This window comes from Notolepis coatsorum, assembly GCF_963971535.1.
Source record: "Notolepis coatsorum genome assembly, chromosome: 9".
NCBI classification, from domain to species: Eukaryota; Metazoa; Chordata; class Actinopteri; order Aulopiformes; family Paralepididae; genus Notolepis; species Notolepis coatsorum.
This window is the reverse complement of record NC_140173.1, coordinates 63,816,661-63,844,352: the sequence shown is the minus strand read 5'-3', so window position 1 is coordinate 63,844,352 and position 27,692 is coordinate 63,816,661. Positions and strand designations below refer to the sequence as shown.

The following is a 27,692-nucleotide window of genomic DNA, read 5'->3' as shown; positions in this document are numbered from 1 at the left end:
GAGAGAGGAAGAGAGAGAGGAAGAGAGACAGGAAGAGAGACAGGAAGAGAGAGACAGGAAGAGAGAGAGGAAGAGAGACAGGAAGAGAGACAGGAAGAGAGAGACAGGAAGAGAGACATGAAGAGAGACAGGAAGAGAGACAGGAAGAGAGATAGGAATAGAGAGACAGGAAGAGAGAGACAGGAAGAGAGAGAGGAAGAGAGAGAGGAAGAGAGACAGGAAGAGAGACAGGAAGAGAGAGACAGGAAGAGAGAGAGGAAGAGAGACAGGAAGAGAGACATGAAGAGAGAGACAGGAAGAGAGACAGGAAGAGAGACAGGAAGAGAGATAGGAATAGAGAGACAGGAAGAGAGACAGGAAGAGAGACATGAAGAGAGAGAGGAAGAGAGAGAGGAAGAGAGACAGGAAGAGAGACAGGAAGAGAGAGAGGAAGAGAGACAGGAAGAGAGACAGGAAGAGAGAGATGAAGAGAGACAGGAAGAGAGACAGGAAGAGAGACAGGAAGAGAGAGAGGAAGAGAGAGACAGGAAGAGAGAGACAGGAAGAGAGAGACAGGAAGAGAGAGAGGAAGAGAGAGGAAGAGAGAGACAGGAAGAGAGAGAGGAAGAGAGAGACAGGAAGATAGACAGGAAGAGAGAGACAGGAAGAGAGACAGGAAGAGAGACAGGAAGAGAGACATGAAGAGAGAGAGGAAGAGAGAGAGGAAGAGTGACAGGAAGAGAGACAGGAATAGAGAGACAGGAAGAGAGACAGGAAGAGAGACAGGAAGAGAGATACATGAAGAGAGAGACAGGAAGAGAGAGACAGGAAGAGAGAGAGGTAGAGAGAGAGGAAGAGAGAGACAGGAAGAGAGACAGGAAGAGAGACAGGAAGAGAGAGACAGGAAGAGAGAGAGGAAGAGAGAGAGGTAGAGAGAGAGGAAGAGAGAGACAGGAAGAGAGACATGAAGAGAGAGAGGAAGAGAGAGACAGGAAGAGAGACAGGAAGAGAGACAGGAAGAGAGAGAGGAAGAGAGACAGGAAGAGAGAGAGGAAGAGAGACAGGAAGAGAGAGACAGGAATAGAGAGACAGGAAGAGAGAGAGGAAGAGAGACAGGAAGTGAGACAGGAAGAGAGATACAGGAATAGAGAGAGGAAGAGAGAGAGGAAGAGACACAGGAAGAGAGACAGGAAGAGAGATACAGGAAGATAGACAGGAAGAGAGAGAGGAAGAGAGACAGGAAGAGAGAGAGAGGAAGAGAGACAGGAAGAGAGAGACAGGAAGAGAGAGAGGAAGAGAGAGAGGAAGAGAGAGACAGGAAGAGAGATACAGGAAGAGAGATACAGGAAGAGAGACAGAAAGAGAGAGAGGAAGAGAGACAGGAAGAGACAGGAAGAGAGAGAGGAAGAGAGACAGGAAGAGAGACAGGAAGAGAGAGACAGGAAGAGAGATACAGGAAGAGAGAGACAGGAAGAGAGATACAGGAAGAGAGAGACAGGAAGAGAGACAGAAAGAGAGAGAGGAAGAGATACAGGAAGAGAGAGACAGGAAGAGAGATACAGGAAGAGAGACAGAAAGAGAGACAGGAAGAGAGAGAGGAAGAGAGACAGGAAGAGAGACAGGAAGAGAGAGACAGGAAGAGAGATACAGGAAGAGAGAGACAGGAAGAGAGAGACAGGAAGAGAGATACAGGAAGAGAGACAGAAAGAGAGAGAGGAAGAGAGACAGGAAGAGAGAGAGGAAGAGAGACAGGAAGAGAGACAGGAAGAGAGAGAGGAAGAGAGACAGGAAGAGAGACAGGAAGAGAGAGACAGGAAGAGAGATACAGGAAGAGAGAGACAGGAAGAGAGAGACAGGAAGAGAGATACAGGAAGAGAGATACAAGAAGAGAGACAGAAAGAGAGAGAGGAAGAGAGACAGGAAGAGAGACAGGAAGAGAGAGAGGAAGAGAGACAGGAAGAGAGACAGGAAGAGAGAGACAGGAATAGAGATACAGGAAGAGAGACAGAAAGAGAGAGAGGAAGAAAGAGAGGAAGAGAGACAGGAAGAGAGACAGGAAGAGAGACAGGAAGAGAGACAGGAAGAGAGACAGGAAGAGAGAGACAGGAAGAGAGAGAGGAAGAGAGACAGGAAGAGAGACAGGAAGAGAGAGACAGGAAGAGAGAGACAGGAAGAGAGAGACAGGAAGAGAGACAGGAAGAGAGAGAGGAAGAGAGACATGAATAGAGACAGGAAGAGAGACAGGGAGAGAGAGACAGGAAGAGAGAGACAGGAAGAGAGACAGGAAGAGAGAGACAGGAAGAGAGACAGGAAGAGAGAGAGGAAGAGAGAGACAGGAAGAGAGACAGGAAGAGAGACAGGAAGAGATAGAGGAAGAGAGAGACAGGAATAGAGACAGGAATAGAGACTGGAAGAGAGACAGGAAGAGAGATACAGGAAGAGAGAGAGGAAGAGATAGGAAGAGAGACAGGAAGAGAGATACAGGAAGAGAGAGAGGAAGAGAGAGGAAGAGAGACAGGAAGCGAGAGAGGAAGAGAGACAGGAAGAGAGACAGGAAGAGAGACAGGAAGAGAGAGACAGGAAGAGAGAGACAGGAAGAGAGAGAGGAAGAGAGACAGGAAGAGAGAGACAGGAAGATAGATACAGGAAGAGAGAGACAGGAAGAGAGAGACATGAAGAGAGACAGGAAGAGAGAGAGGAAGAGAGAGAGGAAGAGAGAGACAGGAAGAGAGATACAGGAAGAGAGACAGAAAGAGAGAGAGGAAGAGAGACAGGAAGAGACAGGAAGAGAGAGAGGAAGAGAGACAGGAAGAGAGACAGGAAGAGAGAGACAGGAAGAGAGATACAGGAAGAGAGAGACAGGAAGAGAGATACAGTAAGAGAGAGACAGGAAGAGAGACAGAAAGAGAGAGAGGAAGAGATACAGGAAGAGAGAGACAGGAAGAGAGATACAGGAAGAGAGACAGAAAGAGAGAGAGGAAGAGAGACAGGAAGAGAGACAGGAAGAGAGAGATGAAGAGAGACAGGAAGAGAGACAGGAAGAGAGAGACAGGAAGAGAGATACAGGAAGAGAGAGACAGGAAGAGAGAGACAGGAAGAGAGATACAGGAAGAGAGATACAGGAAGAGAGACAGAAAGAGAGAGAGGAAGAGAGACAGGAAGAGAGACAGGAAGAGAGAGAGGAAGAGAGACAGGAAGAGAGACAGGAAGAGAGAGACAGGAATAAAGATACAGGAAGAGAGACAGAAAGAGAGAGAGGAAGAAAGAGAGGAAGAGAGACAGGAAGAGAGACAGGAAGAGAGACAGGAAGAGAGACAGTAAGAGAGACAGGAAGAGAGAGACAGGAAGATAGAGAGGAAGAGAGACAGGAAGAGAGACAGGAAGAGAGAGACAGGAAGATAGAGACAGGAAGAGAGAGACAGGAAGAGATACAGGAAGAGAGAGAGGAAGAGAGACATGAAGAGAGACAGGAAGATAGACAGGGAGAGAGAGACAGGAAGAGAGAGACAGGAAGAGAGACAGGAATAGAGAGACAGGAAGAGAGACAGGAAGAGAGAGAGGAAGAGAGAGACAGGAAGAGAGACAGGAAGAGAGACAGGAAGAGATAGAGGAAGAGAGAGACAGGAAGAGAGACAGGAAGAGAGAGACAGGAAGAGATACATGAAGAGAGACAGGAAGAGAGAGACAGGAATAGAGAGACAGGAAGAGAGACAGGAAGAGAGACAGGAAGAGAGATACAGGAAGAGAGAGAGGAAGAGAGAGGAAGAGAGACAGTACGCGAGAGAGGAAGAGAGACAGGAAGAGAGACAGGAAGAGAGACAGGAAGAGAGAGACAGGAAGAGAGAGACAGGAAGAGAGAGAGGTAGAGAGAGAGGAAGAGAGAGACAGGAAGAGAGACAGGAAGAGAGACAGGAAGAGAGAGACAGGAAGAGAGAGAGGAAGAGAGAGAGGTAGAGAGAGAGGAAGAGAGAGACAGGAAGAGAGACATGAAGAGAGAGAGGAAGAGAGAGAGTTGTTGTTGTTAAATTTATTCTGCGATGTTCGTTCATTGACTGAATACCTTTATACCCTATAACCTTTATACCTTTGAACACCTTTATATATATTTTTCATTGATTGAATACCCTTATACCTTATAACCTTTATACCTTTATATAATTTTTGTACAAAATGCAATCATTCGCCATTAGTTGCTGGAACATACAGGGTCTTTGCTCTTCAACATACGGCCTTAAGAGTAGAGACTCAGATTTTTTACAGGCTATAACAAACAATGACCTCTTAATCCTAACTGAGACATGGTGCAGAGAAGATGTAGACACACACTGCCCTCCTCACTATAGAGAAGTCATTTTGCCATCAAATAAAACGAAACATATTAGTCAGGGCAGAGACTCAGGGGGATTGATAATTTGGTACAAATCACAACTCCACCAGTCAATACAGATTCTAAAAACCGGGAACAATCATATTTGGTTAAAACTAAATAAAGAAGTAATCCCCTCTCAGAGAGACCTATTTATCTGTGGAATTTACGTACCACCCACTGGGTCTCCATATTACTCAGACGACATCTTCTCCAACCTTGAATCAGAAATATGTCTTTATCAAAGTCAAGGTCATGTGCTTGTTTGCGGTGACTTCAACGCCCGAACGGGAACCCACCCTGATTTCACCAGTACACATGGAGACAATTTCATATCTGACCACACCATATGCAACCATGTAAACCAGTCCCCTAGAAATAACCATGACACTTCCATAAACAAAAATGGAAAGGATTTATTACAGCTGTGTAGAGGACTGAGTCTCTACCTTGTCAATGGGCGTGTGAGAGGGGACTCACAAGGAAGGTACACTTACTGCTCACCCCTTGGCAGCAGCACAGTAGATTACATGATAACAGATCTGGATCCAGTATCCTTCAGTTCATTCACAGTCAAACCCCTGACCCCACTCTCCGACCACAGTCAGATCACTGCATACATGAAAAGAACTGAGTCTCTCAAAAATCCCCCTACACAGCCCAGTAAACTATACAACATCCCCAAATACTACAGATGGTCCCAGAACAGCATGCAGGACTACCAGAGAGCCATCGCCAGTGATGAGACACAATCACTGTTAGATACGTTCCTAGCCATGCCATACTCTAACAGTGTTGAAGGAGTAAACCTAGCTGTAGAACACATCAATTATATATTTGAAAGAACTGCAACAAAGTCCAAATTAAAACTATCAGGTAACAAACAGAGAAAAACTAAAAAGGACCAATGGTTTGACAAAGAATGTAAAGCTCTTAGAACACAGCTAAGAAAAATATCAAACCAGAAACACATAAACCCACAAAATGACACCCTACGCCTCCAATACTGTGAATCATTGAAACACTACAAAAAGACCATCAGAATTAAAAGGAACAATCACGTAAATAAACAATTGTGCAAAATAGAGGACTCTCTAAGCTCTAACTCCTTCTGGGACCACTGGAACTCATTGAATAAAGATAAGCCGGAAGAAATGGCTATCCAAGATGGGGATGTTTGGACAAACCACTTCACATCACTCTTTACAACTGTACCCCTAAATACAAAAACGGAAACCAGCCAGATATGTGAAAAATTACAAAAATGGGAAAATACCATAAAGGATAATCAAAACCCTTTAGACTTCCCAATCACAGAACAAGAGCTGAAATCAAAACTCCAGTGCCTTAAAGCTAGAAAGGCCTGTGGTACAGATGGCATATTAAATGAAATGATTAAACACAGCTCTGAAAAATTCCAATTGGCTATTTTAAAATTATTCAATTTGACACTAAATCTAGGCTATTTTCCTGATGTCTGGAATGAAGGACTCATAACCCCAATTTTCAAGAGTGGAGATAAACATGACCCAAAAAACTATAGGGGTATCTGTGTGACGAGTAATTTGGGCAAACTTCTATGTAGTATCATCAACACCAGACTCATAGAATTCCTTACAGAACACAGCGTTCTAAGTAAAAGCCAAATCGGATTCTTACCAAATTATCGTACCTCTGACCATATATACACTCTTAAAACCCTAATTGACATTCACGTAAAACAGAACAAAAACAAAATATATTCCTGCTTTGTCGATTTTGAAAAAGCCTTTGACTCAATTTGGCACAAAGGTCTTTTCTTCAAAATTCTAGAAAGTGGTGTTGGAGGAAATACATATGACTTGATCAAATCCATGTACACAAAAAACAGATGTGCTGTTAGAATTGGAAATAAAAGAACAAATTTCTTCACCCAGGGTCGCGGAGTCCGCCAGGGGTGCAATTTAAGCCCAACATTGTTCAATATATATATAAATGAATTAGCAAAGTTATTAGAACTTTCTACTGCACCCGGTCTGACTCTGCACGATACCAATGTAAAATTACTGATGTACGCAGATGATCTGGTTCTGCTGTCAGCCACTAAAGAGGGTCTACAACAGAACCTAGACATCCTCCACCAGTTTTGTCAGACATGGTCTCTGAACGTAAACATGAAGAAGACTAAAGTCATGATCTTTCAAAGGAGACACGAGTCTCAGAGTTCACATAATACATTTAAATTAGGCACACACATATTAGAAAACACAAAAAGCTACTGTACCCATATTTGGGATTGAAAATAAATCATAATGGAAACTTCAATATGGCTGTGAATGAATTGAAGGAGAAGGGAAGAAGGGCTTTTTATGCCATCAAAAGGAAAATTCCAATTGACATCCCAATTAGGACCTGGCTCAAAATTCTAAATTCCGTAATAAATCCAATAATATTATATGGCAGTGAAGTGTGGGGTCCATTAACTAACCAATATTTCCCAAAATGGGAAAAACACCCATTAGAAGTACTGCATGCAGAATTGTGCAAAAACCTACTTAAGGTCCACAGACACACTGCCAATAATGCATGCAGGGCAGAACTCGGCCAATACCCCCTAATCATTCAAATTCAAAAGCGAGCCATAACATTTTACACACACCTCCAATCAAGTGACCCCCACTCCTACCACTACAAAGCCCTTCAGAGCCAAGAGATGAACCCAGATAAGAGTCCCCTCTGCCAGCTAGTCAGAAATCTCTGCCCACAAATGCCTCAGGACAGATACCAAAAAATCTGGCCCAACCAAATAACCTCAAAACAAAAAGAAAACTATATAGAATATTGGAACAAATCAACCAAATCTCAAAGTAAATTAGAATTCTATTTGACCCTAAACAGAGAGTACACGGTGGCAGAATACCTGACCACTGTGAATGATATAAAATTAAGAAAGACATTGACACGGTACAGACTGAGTGGACATAGTCTAGCCATAGAAACAGGCCGTTACAGGCAGAACTGGCTGCCCAGAGAGGCCAGGCTGTGTTCACTTTGTCATCAGGGGGATGTTGAGACAGAACCTCACTTCCTACTATACTGTGAGAAATACAAGGATCTAAGAGAAGTTTTCTTTTATAAAATAAATAAAATTGATCCACAGTTTATCCATCTCCCTGATAATCAAAAGCTGTTATATATATGTGGGGAGAAAAGTCAGTGTACAGTATTAGCTGCAAAATATGTAGATGATTGTCATACAATAAGAGAACAAGCCCTGTAAATACGTGTATCTGGGTGGCTACATCTGTAAAATGACTACCCGATTGAATGATTATTTTGTAATTTAATATGTTTCTGTTGATTGTTTTACTTATTGCTAATATTATGGTATGTTTTATTGCTTAATAATATATATGTTATTGTTTGTATGTTGGACTTGCTTTGGCAATAAGTATGTTGATATTTCATGCCAATAAAGCCTATTTGAATTGAATTGAATTGAATTGAATTGACAGGAAGAGAGAGACAGGAAGAGAGAGAGGAAGAGAGACAGGAAGATAGATACAGGAAGAGAGAGACAGGAAGAGAGAGACAGGAAGAGAGACAGGAAGAGAGAGAGGAAGAGAGAGAGGAAGAGAGACAGGAAGAGAGAGACAGGAAGAGAGACAGAAAGAGAGAGAGGAAGAGAGACAGGAAGAGAGACAGGAAGAGAGACCGGAAGAGAGAGACAGGAAGAGAGAGAGGAAGAGAGACAGGAAGAGAGAGACAGGAAGAGAGACAGGAAGAGAGAGACATGAATAGAGAGACAGGAAGAGAGACAGGAAGAGAGTTAGGTTGAGAGAGACAGGAAGAGAGACAGGAAGAGAGACAGGAAGAGAGAGACAGGAAGAGAGACAGGAAGAGAGACAGGAAGAGAGAGACAGGAAGAGAGACATGAAGAGAGAGAGGAAGAGAGAGAGGAAGAGAGAGACAGGAAGAGAGACAGGAAGAGAGAGAGGAAGAAAGAGAGGAAGAGAGAGAGGAAGAGAGAGACAGGAAGAGAGATACAGGAAGATAGATACAGGAAGAGAGAGACAGGAAGAGAGAGACAGGAAGAGAGACAGGAAGAGAGAGAGAAAGAGAGACAGGAAGAGAGAGACAGGAAGAGAGACAGAAAGAGAGAGATGAAGAGAGACAGGAAGAGAGACAGGAAGAGAGACCGGAAGAGAGAGACAGGAATAGAGACAGGAAGAGAGAGGCAGGAAGATAGATACAGGAAGAGAGAGACAGGAAGAGAGAGACAGGAAGAGAGAGAGGAAGAGAGACAGGAAGAGAGAGACAGGAAGAGAGACAGAAAGAGAGAGAGGAAGAGAGACAGGAAGAGAGACAGGAAGAGAGACCGGAAGATAGAGATGAAGAGAGAGAGGAAGAGAGAGACAGGAAGAGAGACAGGAAGAGAGAGATGTTGAGAGAGACAGGAATAGAGACAGGAAGAGAGACAGGAAGAGAGACATGAATAGAGACAGGAAGAGAGATACAGGAAGAGAGACAGGAAGAGAGAGAGGAAGAGAGACAGGAAGAGAGACATGAAGAGAGACAGGAAGAGAGACAGGAAGAGAGAGACAGGAAGAGAGAGACAGGAAGAGAGAGACAGGAAGAGAGACAGGAAGAGAGAGAGGAAGAGAGAGAGGAAGAGAGAGACAGGAAGAGAGACAGGAAGAGAGAGAGGAAGAGAGAGAGGAAGAGAGAGACAGGAAGAGAGACATGAAGAGAGACAGGAAGAGAGAGAGACAGGAAGAGAGACAGGAAGAGAGAGACAGGAAGAGAGAGAGGAAGAGAGAGATGTATAGAGAGAGGAAGAGAGAGACAGGAAGAGAGACAGGAAGAGAGACAGGAAGAGAGAGACAGGAAGAGAGAGACAGGAAGAGAGATAGGAAGAGAGAGAGGAAGAGAGACAGGAAGAGAGAGACAGGAAGAGAGACAGGAAGATAGAGAGGAAGAGAGACAGGAAGAGAGAGATGAAGAGAGACAGGCAGAGAGACAGGAAGAGAGACAGGAAGAGAGACAGGAAGAGAGATACAGGAAGATATATGAAGAGAGAGGAAGAGAGACAGGAAGAGAGAGAGGAAGAGAGACAGGAAGAGAGACAGGAAGAGAGAGACATGCAGAGATACAGGAAGAGAGACAGGAAGAGAGACAGGAAGAGATACATGAAGAGAGAGAGGAAGAGAGACAGGAAGAGAGAGACAGGAAGAGAGAGAGGAAGAGAGACAGGAAGAGAGAGAGGAAGAGAGATACAGGAAGAGAGAGAGGAAGAGAGACATGAAGAGAAACAGGAAGAGAGACAGGAAGAGAGAGAGGAAGAGAGACAGGAAGAGAGACACGAAGAGAGAGACATGAAGAGAGACAGGAAGAGAGACAGGAAGAGAGAGACAGGAAGAGAGAGAGGAAGAGAGACAGGAAGAGAGACAGGAAGAGAGAGAGGAAGAGAGAGACAGGAAGAGAGACAGGAAGAGAGAGAGGAAGAGAGAGACAGGAAGAGAGACAGTCAGGAGAGACAGGAATAGAGAGACAGGAAGAGAGACAGGAAGAGAGAGAGGAAGAGAGACATGAAGAGAGGCAGGAAGAGAGAGACAGGAAGAGAGAGAAGAAGAGAGACATGAAGAGAGACAGGAAGAGAGAGAGGAAGAGAGACAGGAAGAGAGAGACAGGAAGAGAGAGACAGGAAGAGAGACAGGAAGAGAGAGAGGAAGAGAGACAGGAAGAGAGAGAGGAAGAGAGACAGGAAGAGAGACAGGAAGAGAGATACATGAAGAGAGACAGGAAGAGAGACAGGAAGAGAGACAGGAAGAGATACATGAAGAGAGAGAGGAAGAGAGACAGGAAGAGAGAGAGGAAGAGAGACAGGAAGAGAGAGAGGACGAGAGATACAGGAAGAGAGAGAGGAAGAGAGACATGAAGAGAAACAGGAAGAGAGACAGGAAGATAGAGAGGAAGAGAGACAGGAAGAGAGACACGAAGAGAGAGACATGAAGAGAGACAGCAAGAGAGACAGGAAGAGAGAGACAGGAAGAGAGAGAGGAAGAGAGACAGGAAGAGAGACAGGAAGAGAGAGAGGAAGAGAGAGACAGGAAGAGAGACAGGAAGAGAGAGAGGAAGAGAGAGACAGGAAGAGAGACAGTCAGGAGAGACAGGAAATAGAGAGCACAAGAAGTGAAGGGGGAGGGGGCTGAATGATCCGCCTCCACAGTGGTGTCAGCATCAGTCTGCCGACTCATAGACACTCATATTCACATATTTATCATATTTACACCACAACAAGGTTTACAGTATGCTTTCTACCGGGTCATTTTACAAAACACATACAAGGCCTCGATTTCAATACGTCTGGTGGATCTGTGCGCAACACAGTGCAAGCGCATCCTGTTCAGACAGAGAGGTCAAAAGATCAAGAGGTCAAGAGGTCAAAGAGGTTTCTGCCCCCCCTGGCATTGGAAAATCTCAAAATCAAGTTGAATTTATTTTTATTTCAATACTCGATTGCCATTTTAAGAAGAAGTTGGTTGGAATTTGGTGCAGTGCAGCTCACACACACAACACACATACAATTTAATTCGTACACATCGATTTGCACAAAGTACGCAAGGAAACTCAATGCAATATAGACTGAGGAAGACAAAAGCAACAACAAAAATTGGCAGATAAAAAGCAACTATTACATTATTTTGGGGGAACAGTGTGTCTACACACTGAGGGACAGTGTCTTTACACACTGAGGGACAGTGTCTCTACACACTGAGGGACAGTGTCTCTACAGACTGAGGGACAGTGTCTCTTAGGGTGACCAGGTCAAAATGGTTCAGTCGCAGGACAGCAGCACTGCGCGGGACAGGTGGGCACCCTAGTGTCTCTACACACTGAGGGACAGTGTCTCTACGCACTGAGGGACAGTGTCTCTACATACTGAGGGACAGTGTCTCTACATACTGAGGGACAGTCTCTCTACACACTGAGGGACAGTGTCTCTACATACTGAGGGACAGTGTATCTACACACTGAGGGACAGTGTCTCTACACACTGAGGGACAGTCTCTCTACACACTGAGGGACAGTGTCTCTACATACTGAGGGACAGTGTATCTACACACTGAGGGACAGTGTCTCTACACACTGATCTCTACGCACTGAGGGACAGTGTCTCTACACACTGAGGGACAGTGTATCTACACACTGAGGGACAGTGTCTCTACACACTGAGGGACAGTGTCTCTACACACTGAGGGACAGTGTCTCTACACACTGAGGGACAGTGTCTCTACATACTGAGGGACAGTCTCTCTACACACTGAGGGACAGTGTCTCTACATACTGAGGGACAGTGTATCTACACACTGAGGGACAGTCTCTCTACACACTGAGGGACAGTCTCTCTACACACTGAGGGACAGTGTCTCTACACACTGAGGGACAGTCTCTCTACACACTGAGGGACAGTGTCTCTACATACTGAGGGACAGTGTCTCTACATACTGAGGGACAGTGTCTCTACATACTGAGGGACAGTGTCTCTACATACTGAGGGACAGTGTCTCTACAGACTGAGGGACAGTGTCTCTACACACTGAGGGACAGTGTCTCTACACACTGAGGGACAGTCTCTCTACACACTGAGGGACAGTCTCTCTACGCACTGAGGGACAGTGTCTCTACAGACTGAGGGACAGTGTCTCTACACACTGAGGGACAGTCTCTCTACATACTGAGGGACAGTGTCTCTACATACTGAGGGACAGTGTCTCTACAGACTGAGGGACAGTGTCTCTACACACTGAGGGACAGTGTCTCTACACACTGAGGGACAGTCTCTCTACACACTGAGGGACAGTCTCTCTACATACTGAGGGACAGTGTCTCTACACACTGAGGGACAGTGTCTCTACACACTGAGGGACAGTGTCTCTACACACTGAGGGACAGTGTCTCTACACACTGAGGGACAGTCTCTACACACTGAGGGACAGTGTCTCTACACACTGAGGGACAGTGTCTCTACATACTGAGGGACAGTCTCTCTACACACTGAGGGACAGTGTCTCTACATACTGAGGGACAGTGTATCTACACACTGAGGGACAGTCTCTCTACACACTGAGGGACAGTCTCTCTACACACTGAGGGACAGTCTCTCTACACACTGAGGGACAGTGTCTCTACATACTGAGGGACAGTGTCTCTACATACTGAGGGACAGTGTCTCTACATACTGAGGGACAGTGTCTCTACATACTGAGGGACAGTGTCTCTACAGACTGAGGGACAGTGTCTCTACACACTGAGGGACAGTGTCTCTACACACTGAGGGACAGTCTCTCTATGCACTGAGGGACAGTGTCTCTACATACTGAGGGACAGTGTCTCTACACACTGAGGGACAGTGTCTCTACAGACTGAGGGACAGTGTCTCTACACACTGAGGGACAGTGTCTCTACACACTGAGGGACAGTCTCTCTATGCACTGAGGGACAGTGTCTCTACATACTGAGGGACAGTGTCTCTACACACTGAGGGACAGTGTCTCTACACACTGAGGGACAGTGTCTCTACACACTGAGGGACAGTGTCTCTACACACTGAGGGACAGTGTCTCTACACACTGAGGGACAGTCTCTCTACGCACTGAGGGACAGTGTCTCTACAGACTGAGGGACAGTGTCTCTACACACTGAGGGACAGTGTCTCTACACACTGAGGGACAGTCTCTCTACACACTGAGGGACAGTGTCTCTACACACTGAGGGACAGTGTCTCTACACACTGAGGGACAGTGGCTCTACACACTGAGGGACAGTCTCTCTACATACTGAGGGACAGTGTCTCTACATACTGAGGGACAGTCTCTACACACTGAGGGACAGTCTCTCTACATACTGAGGGACAGTGTCTCTACATACTGAGGGACAGTCTCTACACACTGAGGGACAGTGTCTCTACACACTGAGGGACAGTCTCTACACACTGAGGGACAGTGTCTCTACATACTGAGGGACAGTCTCTACACACTGAGGGACAGTGTCTCTACACACTGAGGGACAGTCTCTACACACTGAGGGACAGTGTCTCTACACACTGAGGGACAGTGTCTCTACACACTGAGGGACAGTGTCTCTACACACTGAGGGACAGTGTCTCTACACACTGAGGGACAGTGTCTCTACATACTGAGGGACAGTGTCTCTACACACTGAGGGACAGTGTCTCTACACACTGAGGGACAGTCTCTACACACTGAGGGACAGTGTCTCTACATACTGAGGGGCAGTCTCTACACACTGAGGGACAGTGTCTCTACACACTGAGGGACAGTCTCTACACACTGAGGGACAGTGTCTCTACATACTGAGGGACAGTGTCTCTACACACTGAGGGACAGTCTCTACACACTGAGGGACAGTGTCTCTACACACTGAGGGACAGTCTCTACACACTGAGGGACAGTGTCTCTACATACTGAGGGACAGTCTCTACACACTGAGGGACAGTGTCTCTACATACTGAGGGACAGTCTCTACACACTGAGGGACAGTGTCTCTACACACTGAGGGACAGTCTCTACACACTGAGGGACAGTGTCTCTACATACTGAGGGACAGTGTCTCTACATACTGAATGAATGAATGAATGAATGAATGAATGAATGAATGAATGAATGAATGAATGAATGAATGAAAACTTTATTTAACAGATTGCAGAATGGGTACAATACAGTACGGCTCAATACATACAATTGTTAAGGGGATGCAGACCTGAGAAAGACGTTTGTCTTGTTTCCATCAGGGTCCCCCATTTTCAATTCATATAGACATTTATGACATACACAACATACATGACATTTATGGCATAGGGACATACAGTATAGGTATTTAGTACTGATACATTTGTGACATAAACGGTGTTCAAATATACAGTACTGTTACCCCTAGATCCTGACAGAGTATATACATATGATGGGGAGGGGACTGTACATTAGGAGGGGGTGGGTGGGTGGGAGAGAAATATACATACGGTGGGGAGGGAATATATACATGCGGTGGGGAGTAGAGGCGACTGTCTATTAGGAGGTGGTGGGGGTTTTGGGCATTTACGGTGGCCAGTTTCGAATTGCAGCCTCCCGTAGGTGCTCTTTAAGAGCGGTTTTGAATGTGGGCAGGGATTCACATTCCTTTACAGCTTTGGGTAGGGCGTTCCACATTGTTGTGGCATAATTGCGAAACGTGTTTAGTCCCTTGTTTGAGCCGAATCTGGGTTTAACATGATTTGTTGAGCTTCCTCTGGTGTAGTGGTTGTGGTATTCACTGACCTTTGGGAAGTATTTTGACATGTACATGGGCACCCCGGTCGTATAGTGTATCTTGTAGACCAGGCCCATTGCAAGTTGCTGTACTCTGTCGTCTACTCTAAGCCATCCTAGGTTGTCAAAGTGGGCAGGGGTGAGGTGGGTTCTGGGGTTCAGGTCAAGTAGTAGTCTGACCAGTTTGTTTTGTGATGTTTGTAATTTTGTTTTAAGCGCCTTTGAGGTGCTTTGGTACCATGAGGTGCATGCATAGTCATAGTACCCTTGAATGAGTGCTCCTGCCAGAGTCTTCAGGGTATTCTTGTTTACTAGAGAGGAGATCCGGTACAAGAATCTAGTTCGTTGGTTGACTTTTTTTATTACATTGGATGCCATCTTGTCACAGGAAAGATTTGCCTCTAGGATGGAACCCACTGGAACCCACTGAGGGACAGTGTCTCTACACACTGAGGGACAGTGTCTCTACACACTGAGGGACAGTGTCTCTACACACTGAGGGACAGTGTCTCTACACACTGAGGGACAGTGTCTCTACACACTGAGGGACAGTGTCTCTACATACTGAGGGACAGTGTCTCTACATACTGAGGGACAGTGTCTCTACATACTGAGGGACAGTGTCTCTACATACTGAGGGACAGTGTCTCTACACACTGAGGGACAGTGTCTCTACATACTGAGGGACAGTGTCTCTACACACTGAGGGACAGTGTCTCTACATACTGAGGGACAGTGTCTCTACATACTGAGGGACAGTGTCTCTACACACTGAGGGACAGTGTCTCTACAGACTGAGGGACAGTGTCTCTACACACTGAGGGACAGTGTCTCTACACACTGAGGGACAGTGTCTCTACACACTGAGGGACAGTGTCTCTACATACTGAGGGACAGTGTCTCTACAGACTGAGGGACAGTGTCTCTACACACTGAGGGACAGTGTCTCTACACACTGAGGGACAGTGTCTCTACACACTGAGGGACAGTGTCTCTACATACTGAGGGACAGTGTCTCTACACACTGAGGGACAGTGTTTCTACACACTGAGGGACAGTGTTTCTATGTACTGCCAGGCAACCGCTGCACGTTCTGAAGCTTAATGAGATGAACATTCGGCGACAATCGATGTTCTGTTGCGCCCACCACCCCCCCCCCCCCCCCCTCAGCAGACGTGCCAATGCAACACGTCTCTCTCTGTGACTTCAGAGTGACTTCTGCCCCAGCCTGTGAGAACGTCTATTTGTGAAAGTGAAAAAGAAGGAAGCGTTAAAATATAACCGAACACGAGACGATGTTGTAACTTGCACGACATCCTCCGACCTCACCCCTCATAGCCACCGAGTGCCACCTGACTCAAGCCTTCCATCCTCTAACGTCCATCCTTCTCTTTAAAAACATGTCCTTTCCTTCCTTATCATGGCAAGTCATGTCAAGTGTTCCTTTCTTGATCCCCTTGGGGAAATCCAGGTGTCATAGCAGCATGGGGGAGGGGGGGGGGAGGGGTGATGACAGTAGTGAACAGTAGTGAGTAGCAGGATTCGACAATCAGACAGTAGTATTAGTGATGATAGTATACAACATGGTCCAAACTGTAGTAACACACTGCACCATATATATGTGTGTGCGTATAATATAGTATAATACCTGGAGCTGGTTACTGTGAGAGACCACTAAAATCAACCTTCTTCTTTCACTTCCCTATAGAGCCTCAGTCAGACACAGATCTCCTCCGCAGCCACGAGGAGCAGGATACCAGCGGTAAACATGACAGTGTTGTTTACCAGGATACCAGCTGTAACCATGACAGTGTTGTTTATCAGGATACCAGCTGTAAACATGACAGTGTTGTTTATCAGGATACCAGCTGTAACCATGACGGTGTTGTTTATCAGGATACCAGCTGTAACCATGACAGTGTTGTTTATCAGGATACCAGCTGTAACCATGACAGTGTTGTTTATCAGGATACCAGCTGTAACCATGACAGTGTTGTTTATCAGGATACCAGCTGTAACCATGACAGTGTTGTTTATCAGGATACCAGCTGTAAACATGACAGTGTTGTTTATCAGGATACCGGCTGTAACCATGACAGTGTTGTTTATCAGGATACCGGCTGTAACCATGACAGTGTTGTTTATCAGGATACCAGCTGTAAACATGACAGTGTTGTTTATCAGGATACCAGCTGTAACCAGGACAGTGTTGTTTATCAGGATACCAGCTGTAACCATGACAGTGTTGTTTATCAGGATACCAGCTGTAACCATGACAGTGTTGTTTACCAGGATACCAGCTGTAACCATGACAGTGTTGTTTACCAGGATACCAGCTGTAACCATGACAGTGTTGTTTACCAGGATTCCAGCTGTAACCATGACAGTGTTGTTTACCAGGATACCAGCTGTAACCATGACAGTGTTGTTTACCAGGATACCAGCTGTAACCATGACAGTGTTTTTTACCAGGATACCAGCGGTAATCATGACAGTATTGTTTACCAGGATACCAGCGGTAACCATGACAGTGTTGTTTACCAGGATACTAGCTGTAATCATGACAGTATTGTTTACCAGGATACCAGCGGTAACCATGATAGTGTTGTTTACCAGGATACCAGCGCTAACCATGACAGTGTTGTTTACCAGGATACCAGCTGTAACCATGACAGTGTTGTTTATCAGGATACCAGCTGTAACCATGACAGTGTTGTTTACCAGGATACCAGCTTTAACCATGACAGTGTTGTTTACCAGGATACCAGCGCTAAACATGACAGTGTTGTTTACCAGGATACCAGCTGTAACCATGACAGTGTTGTTTACCAGGATACCAGCTGTAACCATGACAGTGTTGTTTACCAGGATACCAGCGGTAAAACCATGACGGTGTTGTTTACTAGGATACCAGCGGTAAATATGACAGTGTTGTTTACCAGGGTACCAGCTGTAACCATGACAGTGTTGTTTACCAGGATACCAGCTGTAACCATGACAGTGTTGTTTACCAGGATACCAGCGGTAACCATGACAGTGTTGTTTACCAGGATACCAGCTGTAACCATGACAGTGTTGTTTACCAGGATACCAGCGGTAACCATGACAGTGTTGTTTACCAGGATACCAGTGGTAATCATGACAGTGTTGTTTACCAGGATACCAGCTGTAACCATGACAGTGTTGTTTACCAGGATACCAGCTGTAAACATGACAGTGTTGTTTACCAGGATACCAGCGCTAACCATGACAGTGTTGTTTACCAGGATACCAGCTGTAACCATGACAGTGTTATTTACCAGGATACCAGCTGTAACCATGACAGTGTTTTTTACCAGGATACCAGCGGTAATCATGACAGTGTTGTTTACCAGGATACCAGCTGTAACCATGACAGTGTTGTTTACCAGGATACCAGCTGTAACCATGACAGTGTTGTTTACCAGGATACCAGCGGTAATCATGACAGTGTTGTTTACCAGGATACCAGCTGTAACCATGACAGTGTTGTTTACCAGGATACCAGCGCTAAACATGACAGTGTTGTTTACCAGGATACCAGCTGTAACCATGACAGTGTTGTTTATCAGGATACCAGCTGTAACCATGACAGTGTTGTTTACCAGGATACCAGCTGTAACCATGACAGTGTTGTTTACCAGGATACCAGCGCTAAACATGACAGTGTTGTTTACCAGGATACCAGCTGTAACCATGACAGTGTTGTTTACCAGGATACCAGCTGTAACCATGACAGTGTTGTTTACCAGGATACCAGCGGTAAAACCATGACGGTGTTGTTTACCAGGATACCAGCGGTAAAGATGACAGTGTTGTTTACCAGGGTACCAGCTGTAACCATGACAGTGTTGTTTACCAGGATACCAGCTATAACCATGACAGTGTTGTTTACCAGGATACCAGCTGTAACCATGACAGTGTTGTTTACCAGGATACCAGCTGTAACCATGACAGTGTTGTTTACCAGGATACCAGCGCTAAACATGACAGTGTTGTTTACCAGGATACCAGCGGTAACCATGACAGTGTTGTTTACCAGGATACCAGCTGTAACCATGACAGTGTTGTTTACCAGGATACCAGCGGTAACCATGACAGTGTTGTTTACCAGGATACCAGATGTAACCATGACAGTGTTGTTTACCAGGATACCAGCTGTAACCATGACAGTGTTGTTTACCAGGATACCAGCTGTAACCATGGCAGTGTTGTTTACCAGGATACCAGCTGTAACCATGACAGTGTTGTTTACCAGGATACCAGCTGTAACCATGACAGTGTTGTTTACCAGGATACCAGCTGTAACCATGGCAGTGTTGTTTACCAGGATACCAGCTGTAACCATGACAGTGTTGTTTACCAGGATACCAGCGGTAACCATGACAGTGTTGTTTACCAGGATACCAGCGGTAAACATGACAGTGTTGTTTACCAGGATACCAGCGGTAAACATGACAGTGTTGTTTACCAGGATACCAGCGGTAACCATGACAGTGTTGTTTACCAGGATACCAGCTGTAACCATGACAGTGTTGTTTACCAGGATACCAGCTGTAACCATGACAGTGTTGTTTACCAGGATACCAGCTGTACACATGACAGTGTTGTTTACCAGGATACCAGCTGTAACCATTACAGTGTTGTTTACCAGGATACCAGCTGTAACCATGACAGTGTTGTTTATCAGGATACCAGCTGTAACCATGACAGTGTTGTTTACCAGGATACTAGCTGTAACCATGACAGTGTTGTTTACCAGGATACCAGCTGTAACCATGACAGTGTTGTTTACCAGGATACCAGCGCTAAACATGACAGTGTTGTTTACCAGGATACCAGCTGTAACCATGACAGTGTTGTTTATCAGGATACCAGCTGTAACCATGACAGTATTGTTTACCAGGATACCAGCTGTAACCATGACAGTGTTGTTTACCAGGATACCAGCGGTAACCATGACAGTGTTGTTTACCAGGATACCAGCTGTAACCATGACAGTGTTGTTTACCAGGATACCAGCTGTAACCATGACAGTGTTGTTTACCAGGATACCAGCGGTAACCATGACAGTGTTGTTTACCAGGATACCAGCTGTAACCATGACAGTGTTGTTTACCAGGATACCAGCTGTAACCATGACAGTGTTGTTTACCAGGTACAGTGCTGTCATTAGACTCCCATTGCCTGGCCTCTCTACCTCTCCCTCCCCGCGTTTGATTGATGCGTCCTTAATGGTTATTGATTCGATCTTCAGGGTAAATAAAAAGCATCTCCGTCAAACGTTGATGCTTGGGAGTCTTTATCCTATTTGTCAGCTCACAAAGAGAGTTCATTAAAATGCTGCCTGCTGTTTAGGGAGTAACTGAGTCACAGCACGGCGTCATTGATTCTTAGAGGATAAGGGCAGCGCTGCTGAGGGGGTTTGGACTGAGAGTAATATTGGTAATTAGTTGTAAAGCGTCTCCCCGGTGGGGAACAGAACCCTCACCTGACCTCAAATCGACACGTAAACAACAAACTCAAGGTCAGCTGGGTGTCACGGCATCTGGTTGGAATTCTGATGACAACTTCTAGATTGATCTAGAGTCGTGCGATTTGCACAAGACCTCTACAACCCATCAACGTTTCATGGTCAAAAGTTACCGCCAATAGCTCAGGTGAAACGGCCCACTGAAGAGAATATTGATGCAAGAGAATCTTTTCTTATTTCTTGCCTGTAGGCGAAACCTGAAAAGGCAGAAGGGCAGCAGTTATTATCATCTCACTAATGGCAGAGAATGGACCCTCCTCTACTACACTGTGTCTCCAGATTTACAACACGTTGACAGTGTAATTATAGTCATGACATCACCTGGCGTGCTGCATATTGAAATATGACACCAGTGAGAAAGATGATTCACAGTAGAAGGAATTGAATGTGTCAAATTAACTCGCTCCTCCAGGTTGAAATACCGCTCTTTACATAATTTAACAGGCAATTTTTGTATCTCCTCGTGGCTAGGCTACCCTATCACGAGCACAGGACGAGCACTGGACAAGCACGGGACAAGTACAGGACAAGGAGAATGAATTCATGCGTCATTCATGTGTGTGTAGGACATGTTTCCTGTACAATCATTGCTGGCATGAAAACATCAGAAACTTAAGACATAAAGACATCACCACACGGGACACAATACAACATATCAACACAGACGAGACGTCACAAGACTAACATGTATATATGTGTAGAGGAGAACGGGGTTGGTTGTCACACTTTTTACTCTAGTGTGAATTGCTCATCATCACAACATCTTTCAATAGTCATTCCTACATTAAATAGAAGCTTAAGATGTTGGCTCGAAATGTGTATCCCTCTCATTTTCCAACGTATTGTAACAAAGAGGAGATTACCATTATCAAAGACCCTCTAACACATTGTGGGGATGGTTGTCACACACTATGGGGTTGTTTGTCACAATGTGTTTTAATGGGAAAAATCTTAAAAAGAAGGCAAGATGGCAGAACTAAATTTGAAAGTTGAATTGCATTGACAAGTTGACAAATACATATTGTGACGAGCCTGGTGGTGTTCAGCCTTGTCACGGTTCAAAAACAAACAAATTCAACTGTCCACACAAGTCCAATTTCAATCAATAAAGAATATTTATTGAATAGGGCAGAATATAGTCCGATGGGCAATTAGAATGGTCGTAATACAGTCCAAGGTCAAAAACACAAAACAGGCTCTCGTACAAAAAAAGGATTGTTCAATACTCAGAGTTGTCTTCCGGTCCAGGGTCAGAACACATGGGGGTTTCTCAGCCAGTCTAGGGTCCAGTACACAATGAACACCTTCTCGCCTTAACCTCTCCTCTCCACTACCTCTCACCTCACAAAACTCCGTAATAACAATCTCTCTCTCTCCGTACTTCGCTCCTACCTCACCTCCTCTCAACTAAACTCTGTCTGTCCTAGTGTTTTATGGTATGTGAGTCTGGTGTGTGTGCGTGTCGGATGTGGTGCACAGGTGTGTTCTATCAGTCCTAATCAGCTGCCTAATTGCTTCTCCTCTCCTCCCGTGGCAGTAGTATCTCCCATCCTTCACATATCCATGGGACGGGGGATGATATCTGCCACAATATCTTAAAGCATCTTAACATGAACATGAACAGGAAACACATCTTTAAGCCATCCTATCAAAATAAGAACAAAATAAATAGGCCTAACAATAATAGCCTACACAACTAGGCTACACTCATTCACTATCTTACAGTGTTACAGAGTTACCGTGATGGCAAATGTCTGGGCACTCCAACTAAGCAGAGCTTGTGTGCCCACTGGTTGCACATCCAACACTTCTCCCATACCTCCCCTGAACGGCTGTGGGACAATGTTTCCATACAAACCAAACAAGAACAATCATCTTCATCTGATGAAGACTCCTCCCTTCTTTTCTGTTTCTTCTTCTTGCTGGCTGCCTTTCCAGCTGGGTGGAGTGCACTGGGATGTACTAGGCTTGGTAGGTGATCTAGGCTGGGATGTGCTAGGCTTGGTAGGTGGTCTAAGCTGGGATGTACTAGGCTTGGTAGGAGGTCTAGGCTGGGATGTACTAGGCTTGGTAGGTAGTCTAGGCTGGGATGTACTAGGCTTGGTAGGTGGTCTAGGCTGGGATGTACTAGGCTTGGTAGGTAGTCTAGGCTGGGATGTACTAGGCTTGGTAGGTGGGCTGGGGTGCACTGTCCTCAGCTCATCCATCACCTCCTCCAAGTTGGTGAAGAAACGGCCCATGTTGTGCTCATTAAAAGTACTGGCATGTGCTTGTCACATGTGACAACCAACCCCAAAGAGAATGTGACGACCAACCCCAATTGGAATGTCTTGTTAGTATCAAGGCTAACAACCATCTAAAAACGAGTTAGTTAGCCAACAACAATCTAAACTATAGCTTTCCCCTCACACTGCTTAACACATTGACCGCCAATAACGTTGTACGACGGGTTTGCTGGTCATGCGAATTCCGCCAAGCCATGGCGTACGACGTTATTGAGATCATATTTAATTTTTTCGCCATGGTATTCATAATTCCGCCACCCAGCCTCTGCTGAGACAGTGGGACTCTGCACAACCGTGCAACGCTTCAATACCGCCGCCTGGTGGATGATCGGGCTAGTTACAACCGGAAATGGATCTCTGGTGATCTCGGTGCATCTGGGAAATCCGTCCGGCAGTCACATATTGTTGCGGGACTCTAGACACACATCCGTGTATATGGATCGCTGCCATAACTCAATAATCGATATGATTTGGGCGTTTATTGCGCCATACAAACCGGAAATGGATCTAGTTGATCAACGTCAAATAAGTGGGATCTTTTTCCTACAGTCTCATCGGCGAACGGTAAGAGGACAGTAACATTACTTTCAGCTTGATTGTTTATTCTTTTCAATGCAAACCGCTCTGATCAATATATCACCCATACTACATAAAGCATTTACTGACGATCACGGAATTATAAACGACCCCCCCCCCCTTTCATCCGCGCATGATGAGTCATAACGTTTAGGATCGTATTCAGTTGGATTTTTTATATAGCGTGTATCTCGAATAAACTGCAAACGATAATCTATATTATGCGTTTAGGCCTATAACTAGCATTCTAGGAATTACTGCAGAAAAAGTTAAAAACATACTTATATTCTAGACGGTATTTTCGTATGAATCTATGAATGAAAAAGTATAACGTTCCTACATCCTGAACGATAGATAATCGATGTTGAATGTCAATTTAGCAATACAATTTAAAAACGTATAGCCCTGCAAAGAAGGTGAACATCTCCATAGGCTTAGACTGGTGGCAGTGATCATACATTGATGGATAGAAGCGTGGCAGTCAATGTGTTAAGGGTAATAATTGTTGCATTATGAACACAATGTCTAAAAACCTAGAAGAAAAATACTGAGGAGCGGAATATTTACAATTTCACATGAAAAAGACAAATAGTCCTCTCACCTCAAGTTCAGCTGTCTTACTCCAAAGAAGACTATGTAGGTGAGCTCTGATCCCAATTCTGGAAATGTCCATACCAAAATATGGGAGACAGCGCATTTTGGTGGCGAAATATAATGACTGTGACAACCAACCTGTGTGACAACCAACCCCGTTCTATAATACAACAGACATGTAATTGAGCAGGCAGATGAAACATATACTAACATATGTATATATGTGTATATAAGTATAATACAACAGACATGTAATTGAGCAGGCAGATGAAACATATACTAACATAATGTATATGTGTATATAAGTATAATACAACAGACATGTAATTGAGCAGGTAGATGAAACATAATACTATGTATATATGTGTATATATGTATAATACAACAGACATGTAATTGAGCAGGTAGATGAAACATATACTAATATGTGTATAATACAACAGACAGGTTTGGTGCAAACAGTGGCACTGCTAGCCCAACGGCTAGTGATGTCACTGGAGCGCCGGCTGTTGTGGAGGGGGGGGGGGCATCCGCGGGGGGGCGGGGACGCTCTCTCATTGACGGTACACAGTGTGAGAAGAGCATTTATGCAGGTGAACACCAGGAAGGCTGCTGGCCCAGATGATATAACAGGACGCATACTTATGTCCTGTGCCAACCAGCTTGCCCCGGTGTTCACCGCCATATTTAATCAATCCCTGGCGGAGTCGGTGGTCCCTGCCTGCTTCAAGATGTCTACCATCATCCCTGTACCGAAGAAACCCTCCCCAACATGTCCAAATGACTACAGACCGGTGGCACTCACCTCTGTGGTCATGAAATGTTTTGAGAGGCTGGTCAAGGACCACATTTGTGCCTCCCTCCCCAGTGATATGGACCCTATGCAATTTGCATACAGGACAAACAGGTCCACTGACGACGCGGTCTCCCAGGTACTGCACAGCACCCTCTCCCACCTTGACCGTCAGAAGGGGGGCTATGTGAGACTGTTGTTCATTGACTACAGCTCAGCGTTCAACACCATAGTCCCCACCAGACTGGTGGACAAGCTGATCGAGCTGGGTCTGAGCTCCGCCCTGAGCGCCTGGGTACTGGACATTCTGAGTGAAAGACCCCAGGCGGTCAGGGTGGGGGGTCAGACCTCCAACACCATCACCACCTCTGAGCATCGGGTCCCCCCAGGGCTGTGTTCTAAGCCCCCTGCTGTACTCACTCTACACACACGACTGTGTGGCCAAGTTCAGCTCCAACTCCATAGTGAAGTTCGCAGACGACACGGTGGTGGTGGGGCTGATCTCGGACAACGACGAGAAGGCCTACCGGGAGGAGGTTGAGGTACTGGAACGCTGGTGCCAGGACAACAGCCTGCTCCTGAACATTGGTAAAACCAAGGAGCTGATCGTGGATTATAGGAGAGGACAGCAGGAGACACACACACCACTGATGATTAACGGGGCTACCGTGGACAGGGTGAGCAGCTTTAAATACCTGGGGGTCCACATCTCAGAGGATCTGACATGGTCAACACACATAGACACAGTAGTAAAGAAGGCGAAACAGCGCCTCTACCACCTGAGACAGTTAAGGAAGTTCAGAGTATCGGGGAAGATACTCCAGTCCTTCTACTCAGGAGCTGTAGAGAGCATCTTGACCGGAAACATCACTGCCTGGTATGGAAACAGCACGGCACAAGACAAGAAGGCCCTACAGAGAGTGGTGCGCTCAGCCGAGCGTACCACGGGTATTGCACTACCTCCCCTGCAGGTTCTATACAACAAGAGGTGTAAATCCAGAGCCTGCAGGATAATGAAAGACCCTCACCACCCCAATAACAGCCTGTTCCAGCTGCTGAGGTCAGGCAGACGCCTGCGAACCCCAGCTACTAGGACAGAGCGGCTTAGGCTCAGCTTCTTCCCCCAGGCCATCAGAGCCCTGAACAATGAACATTGAGTGCCACAGAACACTGAACTATCCACACACAAGCACACATGAACACACACACGACACGCACGCTGTGCACGCTCACACACTAGCAGCCACTTAACACTTTAACATGAGCGGGCACACACTCATGCCACACACTTATGGCCAAAAGGAAAGGCCACTTTAAATTAGAATAACAGGAACAGTGTATTGCACTACCAAAGCTACCTAGCATGTCCTATATGCTCTGTAAATAACTATGTACAGATACCGAGATGTCACACCATGTTACCTGTTACCTGTTTATTGCACAATGTTGTTTTCTTATTGGATTCTATTATATGTTGTAACACTGTATTGCACATCGTTGCGGGCAAGACCACCCGCATTTCATTGTATACTTGTATGCCGTGACAATTAAAACTCTTGACTTGACTTGACAGGACCTCTGGTACAGTAGGGTCGGTAGAATCTAAGTAAGTCGCTAACAACCCAAATATTAGCAACGATTGTTGTTGATTCTGAATGATGGATCTTCTTTAGGACTGGAATGTGTAATAATACATTTGTATTATTTGTAATTTAATAACGGACATGACATCATCACTCGTGCTGCATGTCCGATTGGTTGGCTGGAGGACGGAACCTTGACAAGGTATTGTAGTACTATTGTGGTATTGTAGTATTGTAATGTAATTTTTAACCCTTTCACCACTGCACTACCAAATGGTTAACCCCTCTCACTGCGACAATACGGAAGGTTAACCCTTTCAATGCCACACCTTCTGTAGTGTGGTAGTGAAAGGGTTAGGGTTAAGGTCAGGGTTGGTTACAGAATGAGTGTCACAAGTCAGCGGTTATGTATTTCTATGGATCTGAGCGTGTGTATGTATTTTGGTGTGTGTGTGTGTGTTTGTGTAACTGTGTATGTATACCAACAGAGGTATGTGTGTCTGTAAATGTACAGAGTCACGGTGGACAGTGACTCTGTGACTTGGTGTGGGGGGGGGGGGGGGGGGCACAGAGGGGTGATTGTTCAGTGTGAATGGGAGCAGAGCACAGTGCATGATTGTTGACCTATAGGAGAGGAGGGACGGGGGGCGAGGGACACAAAGACAATTCGTTTATTTCCACAATGGAGACATCACCACAACGGGACACTTTCAAACAGCGGCATGACGCAAAATGTCTGTCTGTCTGTCTGTCTGTCTGTCTGTCTGTCTGTCTGTCTGTCTGTCTGTCTGTCTGTCTGTCTGTCTGTCTGTCTGTCTGTCTGTCTGTCTGTCTGTCTGTCTGTCTGTCTGTCTGTCTGTCTGTCTGTCTGTCTGTCTGTCTGTCTGTCTGTCTGTCCGTCCGTCCGTCCGTCCGTCCGTCCGTCCGTCCGTCTGTCTGTCTGTCTGTCCGTCTGTCTGTCCGTCACAGAGGGAGGAGTCATGCGACAATGGTCAGTGTGGTGTCATGATGCCCACGATGCTCATTCACCTCTGTCTATTGTTAGAGACACACACACACACACACACACACACACACACACACACACACACACACACACACACACACACACACACACACACACACACACACACACACACACACACACACACACACACACACACACACACACACACACACACACACACACACACACACACACACACACACACACACCATCTGATTCCATCTCTTACAGTGAGTGGAAGGCATGGTGTCATATTGGTGATGCTGTAGGATGATGGGTGTTGGGTGTTGGGTCTTTAGTGTTTGGGGTGTTTGGGGTGTTTGGGGGACTGGCTGTTTCGGGGGGGTTCACATGCCTTCAAGTAACATTTTACTTATTGTACTTATTTTATGCCTATTTTTATGTCTGTACGTTTACGTTGCACTACTTTTATTGTCTTTTATACCTATTCTTATGTCTGCAATTTATGCATTGTTTTTTATTCTGTCAACTCTATGCAGATGTTATGCCTATGTTCATTTTATACTAATTGCTGTGGGGCACTGGACTGTGGTCCATGTATGAAAAGTGCTATATAGATAGTTATTAATATGTATTATTATTATATTGTAAAAAAAAATAATGCATTGAAATGGCTGTAAGTCTCGACCAT

The 27,692-nt window shown here is 45.5% G+C and overlaps 1 protein-coding gene across 1 annotated transcript in view; it reads right to left on the bottom strand.

Moving 5' to 3' along the window:
- Nucleotides 1-27,692, bottom strand: part of qkib (QKI, KH domain containing, RNA binding b) — a gene marked incomplete at its 5' end in the record, with an annotated part of 124,632 nt that overhangs the window by 35,021 nt on the left and 61,919 nt on the right. The window lies entirely within an intron of this gene.